Below are 16,772 nucleotides of genomic sequence, written 5' to 3'. Positions count from 1 at the left end.
CCCAAAAGGCACTGAGGCTCCCACCTCAAGAACCAGCGGAGTCAGGAGTTAGCCAGTGCGGTGTGCTCAGGATGCAGAGGCCAGGGGCAGGAGGGCCTGGACAGGAAGAGGGTACGATGTGGGAGCCACCCCACGGCATGCCCAGGCCACCAGACACGCCTCCCTTCTGCATGCACACATCTAAGCAGACCCACAAGGTGGCTTTTAAGTCACTCATGCAGCGAGCACAGAGCCATTCTGGGTTGAAGAGCCCCCAAATTCACTTCCTTCTCAGAAACACATGCTTGTAAATAGGGTTGTTGCAGGTGGAATTAGTTAAGGGGAGGTCCCAGGGTGGGATGCGTCCTCAGGATGTCCTTATAAGAGATGGGTGCCCTTATAAGAGAGCCAGATTTGGTGGCTCACATCTGTAATCCCAGTGACTCAGGAGGCTGAGGCAGGAGGATCCCAAGTTCAAGGCCAGCCACAGCAAGTTATCGAGGCCTTGAGCAACTTCGTGAGATGCTGTCTCAAAATAAAAAACAAAACAGACTGCTAGTGCAGCTCTACGTAAAGTATCCCTGGGTTCGAATAAGTGGAAGAGGAAGAGGAAGAGACACCAGGAGACGGCCATACGATGACCAAGGCAGAGTGAATCCACTAGTCCTCAAGTCAAGGGACACCAAGGATGCTGCCACCGCCACAGCTGGGAGAGGCATGGAAGCCTCTAGAAGGAGCCAACCCTGCCAACACCCTAGAGGTGGGCTCCTGGTCTCCCAACTGTGAGATGAGAAATTTGGGTGGGCTGGAGCCACTTGGTCTGTAGTACTTTGTTATGGGGACCCTGGGACACCAGCAGAAACACCTCAGGGAGGGCGCCATGGGTGTGCTGGAGCAGGGGACTCCACAAGGCCGAGGAGAAGCCTAGCTCCATAGGGCGCCCTCAAGCACACTGCCCCTTCCCCTGTCACGGGGCCTTGCCCTGCCCACTGGCCGCCCTTCCACCACATGTCCAGGCCACCTGTTGCCAGAGTCCTGACAGAAGGTGCCGACAGCCCCGGCTGACCGTAACAGCTTGCTGAAAAGGAAGGCCCTTCCCACCCCTGCCAGACAGGGATGAATCCACATGCTGTCCATCCCTGGGGGGCACAAGCACGGTGCCGGCCACTCCCATACATTCTCCTTGAAGACCAGGTCCAGCCAGAGGCAGCCAACAGAAGCTCCCACAGGACCAGCTCAAGGTCCCCAGCAGCTCCATGGCACAGCAAGGCTCCAGACTCAGGCTACCTGCATGGGACCTGGGGATCCTCTGCCCACCCACTGCCTGCTGCCCAGCCTGCAGCTGGTGCCCCTCGGCACTGCCATCTCCCACTTACTCTGCAGCAAGGGACCCAGGGACTGTGGGCAGGTGGCATCTGCCCCCTGAAAAGGTGTTTGTCTTTCCACTGTGTGAGGCCAAGTGAAAGCCATACAGGGACATGCCCGGCGTCAGGGCACAGTCTTCCACAGAAACAGAGGTCCCCGTGCCGCACGGTAACTGCCAGGAACACCCCGCAGAGGAGCTCAGGGCGCTGCCGAGTGGGAGGTCGTGGGCAGGCTGCAGGGGCGGCACCTCTCCCCATGCCGGGGGCAGCAAGGCTCCCCAACTGCAGGATCTGGCCCCACTTGCTACCTGAGGTTCTACGAGTATCCATGAACAACCCTGAAAGCCTGAAGTCACTTTTTTTTCTTTCCCCCATTTTTAATCATTTTTATTTTGGTGGGGGGAGGTAATGGGCATTGAACCCAGGGGTGCTTAACCACTGAGCCACACCCCCAGCCCTTTTTATTTTGAGATAGGGTCTTGCTAAGTTGCTTAGGGCCTTGCTAAGTTGCTGACACTGGCCTTGAACTTGAGATCCTCCTGCCTCAGCCTCTCGACTTGCTGGGATTACAGATATATGCCACTGCATTTGTCACCATTTCAATCACTTTTAAGTGTGCTATCTCCAGAACACTTTCATCATTCCAAACAGAAGCGCTTTGCCCGTTAAACAACAGCTCCATCTCCCTCCACCTATCACTGTAAGCTCTAATCTACTTTCTGTCTCTGCTTCTTCGGGGACCACATGTAAGTGGAATCATGCTGTTTTGTCCTCTGTGTCTGGCTTCTTTCACTCAGCATCAAGCTTCCAAGGCTCATCCGAGCAGGAGGAGGTATCAGTGCTTCATTCCTGTTCACAGCTGAATAATATTCCACTTCTGGAGCAACCACTCATCTGCTGCTGGGTGCTTGGGCTGTTTTCTCCTCTTGGCTACTATGAACAGTGCTGCTATGAACCCTGGTGAGCAAGTGTCTGCTTCAGTTCCTGCTTTCACTTTTCCTGGGTGTTGACTGAGGAGCAGAATTGCTGGCTACATGTGATTCTGAATTTAAATATGTGAAGACCTGCCAGACTCCTTTCCGCGGAGCCTTCCCGCATCCCTGCATCCCCACCAACACCTGCTATTCCATCTTATTTCTTAATTTGGACGACAGTTGAATCTGAGATCTTAAAGAGAGGGCAGAGGCAGGTCCCCCAGGGGCGCAGCATGGCTCCAGGGCCTGCTGCTATGTCCATTTTTTCCCCTCCAGTCTGCACAGCAATGCAAAGAACAAATGCTGGCGTGGACTCTGGGGACTCGGTTCTGGCTGTGTGACTCTAGATGCACATTTTAACCTTTCTGAGCCTCAGTTATGTCCACCATGGGAAAGGAGCTCATGCACTGAGTGTCACTGCACACCGTGGGCGGGGCTGTGAATCTGACACGATGTCAGATTTTTATGAGCTCTAACGAGGACACCAAGGTAGATGGGGTGGGGGGACTGTTTCACCCTTCCTGGATATATCTGTTATGACAAAGTACAAAAGGGACTGGAACATCTTCCCCTTCAACCTCCTCTTTCTCTGTCTTCAAGTGGAGAAGGCAAAATAAAAGAGCAGAAAGACGAGGAGTGGGCGGAGGGGGTCTGGATGTTCTCCTGAGGACGGCCCTAGCAACACAATCATTACTGGCACACACACACACACACACACACACAGCGCTTGCTTCTCACCGTGGACTGGAAGTTGTTCCAATTAATGATGTCACCAGATCCAGAGAAGCAGGCAGGGCGGGAGTTGCCACCCCAACTTGTCATGCATGAAGGTCTAGAGAGGTTAAGCAACCTGGCCCAAGGTCACACAGCATTGCTCAAATCAGGCCCCCAGACTCCTGAGCCAAACCAAGAGACAGCCGTGGCACTGCCCAAACACAGGGCCCAGCCCCAGGGACAGTTCAGCGCAGAGGCAGCACCTTCCCGTCTCCGTCACTGTCTGTCTCTCCCAGTCTGTCTGCCGCCTCTCACACACGGGTACACATGCAAGCTGACGGAGGCCTTGACCCACAAGTCCCAGGAAGCAAACAGGACCCCTTTCCTCCCTGGGAGGAGACGCACTGGCCCAGTATCTCCATAGTGACCAGGTGACAGAGGCTGTGGGGCTAAAAATAGACCCTCTACCTGCTGAAGCCCCATCTGTTGGGCTCTAGCTGTGTGGGGCTCTGAGCAGCTCAGGATCTGGATGATACCTTGACCTCGAAGAGGCCTCTGAGAGGCAAGAAGGACACAGCCCGCTTGGGACGCTGTCCACCCCTGTGCAGCCAAGGTTGCAGTCCAACAGGCTTCTCGAGGGCAGCCCGGAAGGCCCTCGGGGCACCAGTGTTCTTGGACACGCAAACATACCCTTCCTGGCAGGCCACGGGTGCTGGCTCCCCGCAAGGCTGACAGTGAGACGGCTCCTTCTCCAGGTGTTCCCGGGACAGGCTCACCAGCCAAAACCAAAACGTTCCCACAGTACCCCAGTCCTAGGACAGGAGCCCAGCGGGCTATTTAGTAGTTAACCCCCACACAGGTCCCCAATGGCAAACTATCAAAAACAGCAGATCAGCAGAGACCAGAGCCAGGCTGGATCTGAATCTAGGTGCCACAGGAACTTGAGGACAGTGCCTTGCCTCCCAGGGCCTCCGCTTTCCCATCTGTACAGTGGGCTAACTCCAAAGTGGTACAATGAAGTATGGACCCGGCACAGAGTAAGTGCCCCAAGAAGCATGGGATTCTGTACCCGGTAGAAATGAAACTCAGTAGTTCAGCTGGGTGATGGACTGTGGGCTAGCCTGGAAACCTAATCCTGTGAACAGACATTCCTAGGAAAGCGACCTTTCACAGAGACAGGTGTGCATCAGCCGGACACTCCCACACTGACCAGCATTCACAGTCTGAGCTCAGCCTGGCCATACCCAGCCCAGGTCACTGAAGGGCAGAGGTCAAACAGAGATGGCCAGGATGAGGGCAGAATCTGTCCCAGCGGCAGGAACATACCTGCAAACCTACAGGTTCGGTGAACATTAAAAACAAAGTTTTTAACTGAGGAACACTATGCTTCTCATTTTATAGGTTTTAAAATTATCTGATGTTAAAACCTTTTTCTGAGGGGCAAGGTGGCTATGCCTGTAATCCTAGCCACTTGGGAAGCTGAGGCAGGAGGGCTGTGAGTTCAAAGCCAGCCTCAGCAACTTGGTAAAACTCTAAGCAACTTAGCAAAACCCTGTCTCAAAATAAAATAAAATAAATAAAGACTGGGGATGTGGCTCAGTGGTAAAGGCACCTCTGGTCTCAATCCCAGGGCCATCTGTCCCCCCACACACAAAAAAAACTTTGATTGGAAGTTTTTTCAATCATTTTCAAACAACTGATTGAAAAAAAAAAATTGTTGCACTAAGAACACTTCAAGTGAAATCTATCCTCTTAGCTGGGTGTGGTGGCACACACGCTGTAGTCCTAGGACTGGGAGGCTGAGGAGGGAGGATCTCTTGGAACAGGAGTTCAAGATCAGCCTAGATAACATAACAAGACACTGTCTCCAAAAAAAAAAAAGAATACTATCTTCTGTTCTGAACCTATTTTCCCCCCATGCTGGGGTGGAGCCCAGGGCCTCCTGCATTAGCCCCCTGCAGTGGCTCTGCCATTGGCCACAGCCCCAGCCCTCTTGAGATTCTTTAATGTGCAGCACAGTACGGTTGACTTGGGTCCTGCGTTGTGCTGACCTCCAGAGCCTCTCCGCCTTGCCGACTGATCCTCACGCCTGTTGATGGTGGTCTGAAGCCCTCTCCGGAGCCCTGGCAGCCCCTTTCCACTTGGATTCTCTAGATCTGGGGACTCTAAGAGCCCTGCTCAAGTGGACTCTCACAGAGCTGGTCTTTCTGTCACTGTCACAATATCCTCAAGCTTCATCCTCGTCCTCCCGTAAGTCAGCATTTTCTTCCTCTATGAGGCTGAATAATATTCCATTCTATGGGCAGACACTTTCTTCATCAGTTGACAGGCAATTTAAAGCTATTAGATTTCTAAATTTTGTCAATTTACCATGAACATAGATCACCTTCAATTTTTTTCATGTGTTTAAACACTAGAAATGAAAATGGAGATCTAACCTGGGGCTAAAAACAGAGGCCCTTTGCTGCTGTTGTTTGAAGCCCCCCAGTCAGAACTTCCATCCCAGTCCATGTGACCTTGCAGGAATCCACCCTTCGCCCCAGCTCCTCTATCAGGGGGAACATGGCCCACAGTCCTCAAGCGACTAGAAACCATGCTCCTGCTGATTTGTAAACAGCCTTAAAAGTCCCAAGCAAAGCACAAGGAGTGCACCTCCTCATTAGCCACCAGCCTGAGTTAATAATTAAGCACCCTTAATTGGCGGATGCGGAAATGTGCAGCATGCCTTCCCAGGCTCCGCTGCAGCCACACTGACCCCACTGCTGATGGACTTCCTAAGTCACTCGCTGGCGGAGCTAATTCACATCCAAAGTTAATTAGCTTAATGAAGGCAAGTGTCACTTCGAGAGTCCCAGGCTGGCTTTCAGCTCCTACTCAGCCACCAGGGAGGCTGCCGGTATCATCCTCCAGATTTTATTTCCTGGAGCTCCACGGGAGGGGGCCCAGGGGACAGTACTTTGGGAGGCCCTGTGCCACTCATCTGTCCTACCCCTACCTGCTGGGAGTCAACAAGCACCCAGAAGGCCACGAGGCCCCAGGACACCTGCCTGCTACCCTTCAAGGACCTTGCCCCAAACCTCCACCAGGGGAGCAGCTTTCAGCAGGAGGAGGCCACAGGCAAGCCCCTCCCCTCCAGGCCCAGGTGGGCGGGGCAGACCCTCTAACCCTCTTTGATGAAGATCCCTCCCAGCCAGGAACCTGGTCCATAGCATCCCCAGGAGGGACATTGCTCCCCTTTTGGGACAGACACAGAGAACAAGGCTCAGAAGACATGGACTTGGGGCTCTGGGCTTATTGTTCCTCATCCACAGGCAAGCCAAAGCCAAGGTCTCACTGGCCCAGAAACCCCCAAAAGCCCACAGAGGGATGAACAGAGACTCAAAATGAGGTCTGTCCACACAATGGACTATTATTCACCCTTTAAAGAAGAAAATTCTGATGCACGCTACAACGCAGGGGACCCCTGAGGACACCACTGTTATGATTCCCCCTTGTGACGTCCCTAGAGGAGTCAAATTCTTAGAGGCACAAAGTGGAACAATGATGGCCAGGGGCCAGGGAGGGAGCAGGATGCTGTCATTTAATGGGGACAGGCTTTCAGCTTGGAGAGAGGCGGGGGGATTTGGGGGACGGACAGTGATGAGGCTGTGTGGTGGCCAGGTATCCACAGCCAGTAGGCTGTGTGCAAAACGGTGGATTTTATATCACACACATTTTATCACACACAGGACTGAAGAAGTGATGCCTGCCACACCGCTGAACCCCGAAAACATGATGCTGTGGAAGCGGACACCCCAAAGGCCACAGGTGACATCCAGAACAGATGGGCGCATGGACACCAAGCTGGGGGTGGGAGAATGGGAGTGACTGCCAAGGGGTGGAGGTTCCTTTTCAGAGTGCCAAGGTCGCATGCCACTGAACCCTGGGCTTAAAAATGGCTAATTTTACATGATGTGAGTTTCACCTCAATAAAAAAAGAAAAGAGCCTGGGTGTGGTGGCACATGCCTGTAATGCCAGCAGCTTGGGAGGAGGAGGACCACAAGTTCAGTCTTGGCAACTTAGTGAGACCTTGTCTCAAAACAAAAAATAAAAAGGGCCGGGAATGTGGCTCAGCGTAAAGCTCCCCAAGTTCAATCTCTGGTGCCAAAAATAAATAAATAAATAAATAATAAAATAAAAGAGAAGAAAACTGCACCTCCATCCTTTCTCTGGCTGCACTCAAAGCCTCCCCTGAAGCCCCTCCTCTCCCACTGGGCTCCCAGCAGCCTTCCTGACCCTCCCATGTGCCCAGTGTGCTAGAACCTTCTCTCTGCATCCAAGACCTGAACATAGCCACAGACTGCGATACTGGGTTATTCCAAGCACCCCATCAAGACTGTCATATGAATAAGAGAAAACTGGCAATCTGCCATCAGGAGAGCAGGTGGCCCAGGCTGAGGCCCCAGGGCTGGCTTTGGGGGTCCCTGGGTCTCTAGGCAGGACTTGGTGCTCTCCTTCCCCAGACCACCTCCCTCAAGTTTTCTTTCATTCAGATATTTATCTAGCTCCTTCTCCAAGTTGAGAGCCAGGCCAGGCACTCGGAGGAAACCAAGAGGAACAAGTTGTGGGCCCCACTGTTTGGCTCTGAGAGGATGGTGAGGCAGGTGTGGCTTCAGCTGCTCAGAACACACCTAGCCTCCTGGGGAGGGCAGACCCTGTTGCTCCTGCTGAAGGGGACTGAGTCCTAGGCTCCCATACTGGGCCTGTGTCCCCTCCTGATCCTCTCAACCCAGAGGCCACAGACCTAGTACTCCTTCTGCTCCAGAGCCCAGAGCAACTACGAAGCTGGGCACCTGCAGGAGGATGTGGCAGGGTCCCAGCCTCCCCCTCCCTGGCTGGCTCCCTGGTGCCTTCCTCACAAGGCTGGCTCTGGGGCCTCACTCCTCTCTAGGAAGAAGAAAGCAGGGAACAGGTAGAGAAGAAGGAGGGACCACGCTGTCTCTGGCTCAGGACAAGCCCCAGCCCACAGAACTATGGTCTTCTGAACGTTCCCCTCCCCGGGTGGAGCAGAGAGGAGGCTGAGTAGGAGGACCCCGACCAGTGGTGCTCACCACCTGGAAGCCGCTCTCCCTGCAGGGAAAGGCCCTGACTCCCAGGCACACCCACTCCTGGGACCTCAGGACCACACCCAGGGCCTGGCCTCTGCCCTCCAGCTGGCCAGGACACCTCATGGCAGCATCAGAATTGGCCTCAGAATTCTAAGTATCTGGGACCCTGGGGCATGTGGCCCTGTCTTGGGGAGTCTGCCCTCTGTCCATGGAGCCCTTTGGCATCGTTTTGAAAATCAAAAGCTGTAGAATAAACAGAAGAGGGATTCCGCTTTCCCCTCTGGAAACAAAAGAAAGAGCCGACCCGTACAAATTCAAACTGAGAAGGTCAGACTACAAGGTCGGGAGGTGCTGGTGGGTTCTGCAAAGCAATGGAAGCCCATGGCACAGGCGATATTACAAGGGTGACCGGTGGGGACCTCATAGGCCTAGAGTCTGAGTCAGCGGCTAACTGCTTGTGACTAGGACTAAATCATGACCTCTTAATCACAGGGTCCCTGTCTGAAAACATGACAGGGGGCCAGATCATGACCTTTCTGAACCTCGGTGTCCTCACCTACAAAATGGGTGCAGCTGCATCTGTGAGTCAACCAGAGTGTGATGGGCAGAGGCTCTCTGCACTGTGTGCTGGGACTCAGGGTAGAGGGGAGGGGAGGGTCCTCGCCTCTGCACCTCCAGGCAGCACCTTCCCCACGCTGGCCACCAGGTACGGAACCAGCACCAGGCTGCTGTGCAAACCCTGTGACAAGTAAGCTATGGCCCTGGCAGCTGTGCAGCAGCTGGGCCAGGCCAGGGGCCCCTGTGGCCAGCAGGCTTCCCAGGAGAGGGAAGAACAGTCTCTCTAAGCAAGAGTCTGGGTGGCAGAAAAGTTCCATAATCCAGGGCCAGCCTGTGCGGGTGTGGTCGGGGTGCCATCAGCCTGAACCCTCCAGGCACCAGTTCTGCTGCTGCCAGGCTACCAGGACACCCTCGAGTGTACCGGACGTCCCAGGTTTTACGAGCCGGCCTCTGGTTCAGCAGTGCGTCCTTGAGTGTTAATCCTGCTCAGCTACCAACACCAGCGCCCAGCCCTGGATCCCGGGGCCTAGGGGAAATGGAAAGTCATTGCTTTTCGTGGAAAGGTCAGGCCCTTGGACTTGGTTTTTTCCAGTCTCCTTCTGGCTCTCCCGTTGGGTTCTAATTCCCTCCTTCTCCCCAGGCCCCCGCAGGGAAGCTGGACAGAACATTCCTCAGGAAAGCAAACTTGTTCGAGGGGAAGAGCCCAATGAAGTAAAAGGCAAGGGGTCAGGCACCATGGCACCTGGTGCCCAGGGAGGGAGGATGACCGTGGCGGTCACGGCCATGGGCTCACCATGCCTTGGTGAGTCACCCAAGGCTCGGAACAGACATCAAGCTAGCATCCTCTGTCACAGTATAGGAGGGAGCACAGCTGCACACAAACGGCTAGAATCTGAAACGCGCCCCTGGCTGCCCTGTGGTGACACCCAGGCCACCTCACTCCCCAGGACACACCGAGGAGCTCCTTCCCTGCTGGCTTAATACAAATTGTGTTCCAGCCCGCATCTTCCCCACGCAGGCCACCAGGCTCGGAACCAGCACCAGGCTGCTGTACAGACCCACGATGAGTAAGCTATGGTCCTGACAGCTGTGCAGGGGCTGGGCCAGGCCAGGGGCTCCTGTGGCTAGTAGGCTTCCCAGGAGAGGGAAGAACAGCCTCTCCGAGCAAGAGTCTGGGTGGCCACTTCAGGCCACTTCAGGACTTTGCTTGGCTGTGCTGGAAAATGTCAGGCGTGGGGGCAAATGAAGCCTGGGCACGTGCAGGCCTTGGCCGGGTGCGCAGACTCCAGCTCCACAGGCCTGGGTGACCGTGAGCGTCAGCTGGGGCTCTTCAACACGGCAAGCCAATTCCTTTCGCCTGGTAGTTACCGGCTGCCACGGGGAAGGCTGTGGGCCTCCCACCTCCCAGATGGTCCAACCACAATAAACGTTTGGCCTGTCAGATGCACAGCACTGACGAACTAATTGAAATATGCTGCAACCAGCAAACCCCAAATAAATGTGAAATGATTATTTCCTCACACGACAACCCGCCGAGTTGCCTGCGCGTCTGGCCACCCGCTGAGAGCGCCCCCACCCCTTCTCCTCAGCCTCACTTATGTGCGGTTTTCAAAGGGCTTAAATGCTTTTTTCAGTTTGATTACCCAAGTGCGGAAAGTTCTAATTGCAAAAAATGCTTGGTTTTTCTCCCTCTGATGGGGGAAAAAATGTGCAAGTGAAAAGTCAATTTTTACAAAGTGCCAGGGATAGCACTTCACAGGCCTCCAGCAGGAGGGGACGGCCTCCAGCCCAGCCATAGGCACCTGTCTGCACCTGCGGCAAGCCCTGCCTCTGGGCCATGGGAGCTGCTCCCTTGTGACAGACCCGGAATGACCACCTATTACTGCCTCACACACCTCTACCCCTGTCCCTGTCCCAAGCTGCTAGTGTCTGGCCAGGTGGGCCTGCCCCAGCGGGGCCAGAGGCCGCAGGGCCTGACTCCAACCCCATCCCCCACAGCAGTGCACCCCACAGCAGGCCCGCGGGCAGACCTGGCTGGAAGCCCCTAGTTGCCAGCGAGAACCAGCCTGGAGAGAAGGAATGGCAACCTGTAGGACCTGGCACCAAGTCTCAGTGGGGCACACGGAGGCTGAAGCCCAGGGGTCAAAGCCAGGATTGAGGCAAGCGGCTGTGGGAAGTCCCACGGTGGCCTGAAACACCTCCTTAAGAGGGTCATTCCTTTGGGCCCAGGCCTGCTTCTCAGCTCCTCACAGCAAAGACAATGTGTCCCAGGTCCACACTGAGTGCTGTCACCCCCTGTGCATGAGGAGAGTCCCTCCTCCACTTTGGAGAGGGGAGATGGGCACCAGCCAGCAGGAAGTGGAGAGGACAGGCCTCCTTTCCCAGCGCCTAGGACGAGCAAATGCAAGAACCTGCCCAACAGCCTTGGCTCGGGCCTTCGTTCACCAGGAACTGGCGGGGTGGCAGCAGCATGCCATGACCTGGCTGGAGACATGAGGGGACATACGTGATGTCCAAGACTGCAGATCCTCAGTATTTGTGAATCCCATACTTGTGGATTCACCTTGTCATTACAATTTAATCGCAACCCCCAAATCAATGCTTCAGTGTTCTCAGGTTCATGGTCAAACTTGTGCACACTGACAGGAAGTGTGGGTGGCCTGTGCTGAGGTGGAACAGGGCCACACTCCACCTTCTCCTTTGAGCTCTCGCTGAAAGCAAGCATCTTGCCCTGCCCTGCTCAGGTCCCTGTTTGTCACATGTCTATGCTTTCTGTTGTTGACTTCACTGTTCTCAACGATCCCCAGGCGTAAGGCCACAGGCTGCATTCCAGAGGACAAGAAGGTCCCATGTGTGCTCAACGGGCTTCCTTCAGGCACGGGTCGCAGGCTGCTGGCTATGGGTTCAACGTCCAATAAACATCTTAAATAAGGTGTCTTCTGACAGGAATGCACGTGAGGTAAGGCTGCATGTTCGTCAGCTGACAGAAACGTCGTTACCCAGCAGAGGCTCGGGGTTGGCTTCGTCAGAGTTCGGGTGACTGTGGAATACAACTACCAGGAGTGACGAGACTCAACTGTCCATGTGCCCTCCTACAGAGGTGCTCCGCTCCGCAGGGCCACCTGCTCTGTGGCTGCAGGTTGGCATGCCCACGCCCAACAGCAGTCCCAGCTGTCGCTCCAGCTCTGAGTTCCACCAGCCTCAGCATCTCCCTGCTCCTCCCCACCCACAACTCCTTCTGCTGCTGCTCCTGATGTCAGGGGCACTCACAAGAAAGCTGTGACGGACGGGGGCGTCACCAAGCAGAGGGTTCTTCCACAGGATGACTGCCTGGTTGGTGGCCTGTTAGTGGATCCCTGCCTCTTGGTTCACTTCTACTTTATCTCCTGGCAAGGGCTGTTCCCAATGAGCGCCTGGAGTGAACGGCAGCCTGCCCTCCTCACACAGCTCTGCCCGTCTCTGGCCACAGAGGTTGGCAGAGGTTTGTCCTGGTGTTTGCTGGGCCAGCGCCCTTATACCCACTGTCCAGAAAGAAAGGACCCATGTGGGGGGCCAGCGCCAGCCTCCACATAAAGGAGGAGCCACCTGGTCACAAGGCACCTTGGTCCCAGGCTGGCATAGTGGCCTGTGCAAGGTCAGTTCTGTCCACCTCAGTCTCTCCTCCCTGGCAGGGGGGATGAGCTCAGACCCTCTGTCAAAGCCATAGAGGATTTGAAAAAGGCAAAGCCTGGCTCCCTGCGGGAGGCTCTGGAGCACTTCTCTCCTTTCCCACCAGATGTTCTGACGGGGTGTTGTGAACACCCCAGATTTTAGACTCTTGCTGAGGCCAGTCAAGTGTCCCTCTCCCAAAAAGCCAACCCTGACCTCCTCAACCAGAAAGGCAGTTGCCTGCTGAACCCTGCCTTCAAGCAACAATTGCCACACACAGCCTGGGGTGCTGAGAACACATCTCCCCAGCCACGCTGCTGTGACAGAAGCAGGGGTTAGGTGAAAAGTGACTTCCTGTATCAATGCACTATCTGTCCACTGTTTTCCAGAAACCTTTTATGATGACTTATAAAGAGCACAGAGCCAGCTGAAGCAGCACACGCCTGTAATCCCAGCTATTCAGAAGGCTGAGGCAGGAGGACAAGTTTGAGAACCAGCCTTAGCAACTAAGGGAGACCCTGCCTCAAAATAAACAAAAAAGGATTGGGGATACGGCACAGTGGTAAAGCACTTCTGGGTTCAATTCCCAGAACTGCATAAATAAATAAGGAAAGAAGGAAGGAAAAGACAATGTGTATAGAAAAGGCCGGATAGAAATGAATACAAATCTGACTCAGTCAGAACAGCTGATGTCCCTGTGTCTCAACTTCTTTCTCTGCAGGAATCACCCACCTGCAGGGTGCTTGGCCTTTGGGCACCACGGTACGGGCAGGGCATGCCAGCAGAACATGCTTTCCTTCCCCACTTTCTTTTTGTTATCAAAGGAGAAAGCAGCTTAGTTTCCCAGGGAAGGCAAAGTTTGCCTAGCCCTAAATTCTAAAACCAAGTTTTCATAAGAAACACTGTCAGAAGCTGTCGGCCCAGGCGGCAATGCCTCAGATCATGGTTTTAGAACAGACCAGACAGGGATTTGTGACACCTCTTTTTGATAACATCCCAGGGTATTCAGTAACATAAACAAAGACCAAATGACCTCTGCAAAGACCACTTAGCTCTACATGCATCCAGAGGCAGGGGGTTAAACAGGTTCCGGGGTGACTGTCTGCAAAGGGTTTGGTCTCAGCCAAGCAAAGGGAAGATCCTGAGCTCACTTTGGATTGACCACATGGTCACCAACAGCAGCCTCTGCCTATGTCCTCCATGCACACCCAGAGCACACAGCCCCCAGCATCCTTCCGGAACAAGACAGGAGCAGCCACTTCCCCTTTTATCTCTCCGAATAACTGCATATCCTCCATGACTGGCTCTTCTCAAAGACCAAGCCGCCTGGCCTTAACTTGAAGGGCTTTTAGGAGAGCACTGCCTGGTGTTCAAACAGGTTCAGGACAGGGAGGAAGGCAATGTGACATAGAAGGGACGCTCCAGGCTGTGGCCAAGAAGGGCTCTCAGGGGCTGTCCAGGCCAATCTCACCACCTAGTCTACATTTTCCCAAGTGCCTACTGCACACCAGGCACTGGGGACAGAGAAAGAGAATTTACCATGACTGCCTGGAAGCTCACAGTCCACGGGGAGGCACATGGAAAGGCAAGAGGGGTTGGGGAGTAGCAAAGGCAGAGGGGGTCGACTCTACCTGGGAAGGCCAGGGAAAGCAAACTGGGTCCCCATCACTGAAGAGGTGAGGCACACAGAGAAGGAGCACCACGCCTTGGAAAACCTCGAGATAGCCTGGGAGGGCTGGAGCATGGAGTGTGAGGGATGACATGGTGGCGGGGGACAGGTATGGTGAATGGGGCCCAGATCCTCGGGCCTTGTACATGCAGATGAATTTTCTTTCAAATTTGGTTCCCCCACCCTCTTTTTTTTTTGGCAGTACCAGGTATCCAAACCAGGACTTCACATGCCAGGCAAGCACTCTACCACTAGCCACATCCCCAGGCCCCAGGTTTGGAAAGGATCAAACAAGACCAAGAAAAACCAAATGACTTAGTTAACAGCAAGTTAGGGGGCAGGCCAAGCATGCAAGCCAGATCTCCTGGTTCCCATGGTCGATTCTCTACCCAGGTGCCTCCCAAGTATTAGCAGATAAGCCATTCAACTCACCACCCGAAGAACTCACAGTCAGGACCTGGCCATCTCTCCAGCAGTGAATATGCTGTCCTGTTCCCTTGGCAAGTCACTCCCTACAACAGCTCTTCCTAACTCACTGTGGCTCTCTGCAGTGGGAGAGAGCTGGACAGCTATTCCAATCAGAGTACAGTCTCTTCATGGGAGAACTGACCCACAACAGTCCCTGAGCCAGGCAAGCTAGAGTCCCTGAGGCAAGCCCAGAGGGGTTTCTGCTCCATGCAGGCCCTAAACCCCACAGGCCCTGATTGCACACAGGATGCTGACCCAGGCTGGGGGCCAGAGATGAATCAAACTCCACCCCAGTAGCTCACAGTCCAGCAGAGGAGATAAGCCAGGCACAAAAGTAACTATAAAATAAGGCAGATAGTGATAAGAGCCAGAGATAAACTGCAGTGGGGTTCAGAACAGCAAGAGGAGTCGGGCTTGGGTGCGACGGGTGATTCAAAGAGAGTATTGACTACCTTCTCCCCTGAGATGCAGGATGGGGGACCTGGGGGAGCACGGCTGCTACCCTAACAGTTCTGCTGACTCCCAGAGGCAGGGGAGGAGCTGGCAGTGGACAAAGAAAGATGCTCCTGAAGCATCCAGATTCAGGCAGGGAGGGGGAAGGTAGGCCACAGTGTTTCGGAGATAAGGAGGGGTGGGGGAGGAGGAGCCTAGGATTTCTATGCAGGAGCGGCAAGTCCCTTGAAAGGGGACAATGCTAGAGGACCTGCCTTGGAATGGCATCAGTGTGGCAGGCACTGTGTTTACTTGGGATGTCCATTTAGGATGTGGGGTGGGGATCAGTGCACATTGGGGAAGGGGGACACAAGAGTTTCCCTCTCCCCAGGCCGCCCCCAAACCCCACCACTGATAAGAAAGGATGCAGGGTGGTGGAAGAGGAAGCTGCCGGCCCTAGGAAGAGCAGGCACCTCCCAGTACGGCGGGAGAGAGAGAGAGAGAGCCCATCCTGGGGTCCTCGACGCCCACCCGGCCGGGGCCGGGGAGAAGCCCGCGGAAACCGAGCCTCCGGGCAGCCGGCTCGCGCCTCCCCGGGTGCGGGGCCCGGCGCTGCGCACGCACCTGCCCCCGGGCTGCCGCGACACCTGCCCCGGGGCGGGGGTCGCCCTTACGCCGCCGGGCCGTGGCCCCGGGTCTCGGCAACGCGCCAGGCCGCGGGTCCCCTCGCCACGCCCTCCGCCGCCCAGCCTCGGCCTCGGCCGGGCGCTCTGGGCTCCCTCGGGCCGCACGGCCGCCCTCCGCCCCGGCCCGGCGGTCACTCACCCGCCCGCGGCCGCCGCTAGTCCCTCCGATCGCGCTGGGCCGCCGCCGCCTCACGCCGCCGCAGGGGCAGCGCGGGCCCCGCGGCCCCGGCCCGGCCGGCTGCGCCCCGCGGCCCCGCGCGCCCCCGCCGCCGGCTGGCCCTGGGCGAGCGGCCGGGCGGCGGGCATGCTCCGGGCCGTCGGGGCGCCGCTGCTCCGGGGGCCGCGCGGCCGACTCTCCGCGCCCAGCCGCGCCTCAGCCGCCGCTGCCCGCGCGCGCCGCTCGCATTCCCCCACTCGCCGCGGCGCGGCGCCTCCTCCGGCCGCGCGGGGGAGCGGCGCGGGGCGTCCCTCCGGGCCCGGCCGCTGCCGCCGGAAGAGCCCGGCTCGCCGGGGCGCCCGAGTGTCGCGGAGTGGCGGCTCCTAACAGCTCGCCTTTGAAAACGACGCTCCGGAATCGGTGGCGAAGCCGGCAGCCGCCGGCGAGGCCGCCCGGGCACTGGGATGGGGGCGCGGGCCGGCGAAGCCCCACCTGCGTGCTCGGCTGCGGACCCAGACCCGCGCCAACCTGCGCCGGGTCCTCCCCAAGACCCCAGCAGGCCCGGGGCGCCTGCGGGCCATAAGCACGGGACAGCCAGCGCCGGGGAGGATGCTCGGAGCCCTGGTCCCCACCTGCGAAAGGAGCTGGACGAGGTGCAGAGGCAGCTCGCCCCTGGTGTTCCATCCTGACAGGCCTCCGCCTGGCACATGGAGAGACCAACAGGGTGCTTGGGTGAGACTGACAGGAAAACAGGAAGTGTGCATTTAGGTTGAGGAAGGACAGACCGTTTGCCAAAACCTGAAGTCATGGAACTTAGTGGAGCCATCACTTAGTATCACCTTATGTGGCCTAGAGAGTGTGGAATACTTCCCTGGAAGGGCAAACCCAAGATGAAAATAAAGAGGTCCAAGCTGGGCACGGTGGCCGCACGGTGGCCCCACAGTGGCTCATGCCTGTAATCCCACTGATTGGGAATTCAGAAGGCTGAAGTAGGGAGATGCAAGTTCCAGGATGGCCTCAGAAAATAAGTGAAGC

At 56.1% G+C, this 16,772-nt stretch overlaps 1 protein-coding gene across 7 annotated transcripts in view; it reads right to left on the bottom strand.

Annotated features, from left to right (window-relative positions):
* Nucleotides 1–16,457, bottom strand: part of Pitpnm2 (phosphatidylinositol transfer protein membrane associated 2) — a 125,379-nt gene extending 108,922 nt beyond the window's left edge. For 6 of the 7 annotated variants that reach the window (XM_071616290.1, XM_027921411.2, XM_071616301.1 and 3 more), the window contains exon 1: nt 15,720–15,807. The gene's annotated coding sequence lies outside the window, so the exon portion shown is untranslated. Of the gene's footprint in view, nt 1–15,719; nt 15,808–16,369 lie in introns of those variants that run through there. The other variant, XM_071616293.1, reaches the window with a different exon arrangement.
* Between the last annotated feature and the right edge of the window lie 315 nt (nt 16,458–16,772).

The sequence above is a fragment of the Marmota flaviventris genome, chromosome 1, assembly GCF_047511675.1.
Source record: "Marmota flaviventris isolate mMarFla1 chromosome 1, mMarFla1.hap1, whole genome shotgun sequence".
In the NCBI taxonomy this organism is placed as follows: domain Eukaryota; kingdom Metazoa; phylum Chordata; class Mammalia; order Rodentia; family Sciuridae; genus Marmota; species Marmota flaviventris.
Note: the sequence above shows the minus strand (reverse complement) of the source record. Positions and strands in the feature narration are given on the sequence as shown.